General features: G+C 39.2%; 1 non-coding gene across 1 annotated transcript; it reads right to left on the bottom strand.

Moving 5' to 3' along the window:
• Positions 1 to 464: 464 nt before the first annotated feature.
• Positions 465 to 536, bottom strand: TRNAS-AGA. The gene has a single exon. It is a non-coding gene; the product is annotated as a tRNA-Ser (tRNA).
• Positions 537 to 1,310: the final 774 nt, after the last annotated feature.

A 1,310-nucleotide genomic window follows, 5' to 3' on the forward strand; every position in this document is an offset into this window, starting at 1 on the left:
AGAGAACCAGCTACTAAAGCAGAAATATAGTTTGCAAAGTCCCATTATCTCAAATCAGAGAAGTAGAAAAGTGAGTTTGTCACCAAGGAGAAACAGTTTAGCAACTGGCATATGTGGTAGACAGGATAATGGTTTCCTCAGTTATTCACCTCCTAATCCCTGAAACCTGTGTTTATATTTCCTTACATAGCAAAAGGGACTTTGCAGATGTAAATATGTTAAGGACTTTGAGGTGAGGAGATTATCCTGAGTTATCTGGATGGGCCCAATGGAATTATAAGAGTCCTTACAAGAGGGAGGCAGGAGTACAGGAGTGTTAGAATCAGAGAAGGAAGACAGAAGTAGAGGAGAAAGAGAGAGATTTAAAGATGCTGTACGGAAGAAGACAGATGTAGTATTGGATTATTTTTCTAGCTTTTTTGGGGGGAGAGATGATTTGATTGATTGATTGATTGACTTTTAAATGGAGGTACTGGGAATTGAACCCCGGACCTCGTGCATTCTAAGCACACGCTCTACCACTAAGCTATACCACTCCCCACCCCCCACCGCCCAATGTTGGCTTTTGAGCATACACTTCTCAGTAGTGAATAAAGTTTTCATTCCTTTGAAAACATATCTACTCTACTAACAATGTCTCTAATATTTCTGTAATCGATAAGAGTTTTAACCCAAGACAACTTAGAAAATAACATTTTTCACTCTCCTCTCCAAAGACAAGCAGGATAAAGCTTAGAGAAAACTGTACATATGCTGTCCATTAAGTGCTCTGTAAATATTTTCAACTAACTAATACCACTTTTTACAATGCCATTACTTTCTCTGAGAAGTTTTGATTTTAACGAATTCTTCTTTCAGGAGAATTCTGCCCACCAACTCAACCACGTTTTTCCCTGCTGTTGCGAGAACAGAAGCAGGCCCATAACCCTTCAGTTCTGTTGCTAGTGTGGGCTGATCCTTGAGTAAATTCTAGAATCAGTTCTTAAAGAGAAAGGAGAAAACATTCATGTGGTTGCCTTTAACTTTGAAGAAAAAAATGTGCCTGTGTAGGGAGTGGGAGAAATGCAAGAGAGGGAAAAACAAAAGTTACCCTGAATTAATACTAGCCGAGGGGTTGACTGCTTGTCAGCGGTCTGTGTCTTTTAAAATAGACGTTATTTCCTGTTGTTGGCCCTATGTTCTTTTCAACCAAGACAATAAAAAGAAAACAGGACGCTCTAGATTCCTCCACTCAAAGAAAACAAAAAGAAGGAGTCTTGCTATATTTTCCTTGTCTCTCTTTTCCCCTACAACTGAAGTCCCAAGTAAAT

The sequence above is a fragment of the Camelus ferus genome, chromosome 3 (assembly GCF_009834535.1).
Source record: "Camelus ferus isolate YT-003-E chromosome 3, BCGSAC_Cfer_1.0, whole genome shotgun sequence".
In the NCBI taxonomy this organism is placed as follows: Eukaryota; Metazoa; Chordata; class Mammalia; order Artiodactyla; family Camelidae; genus Camelus; species Camelus ferus.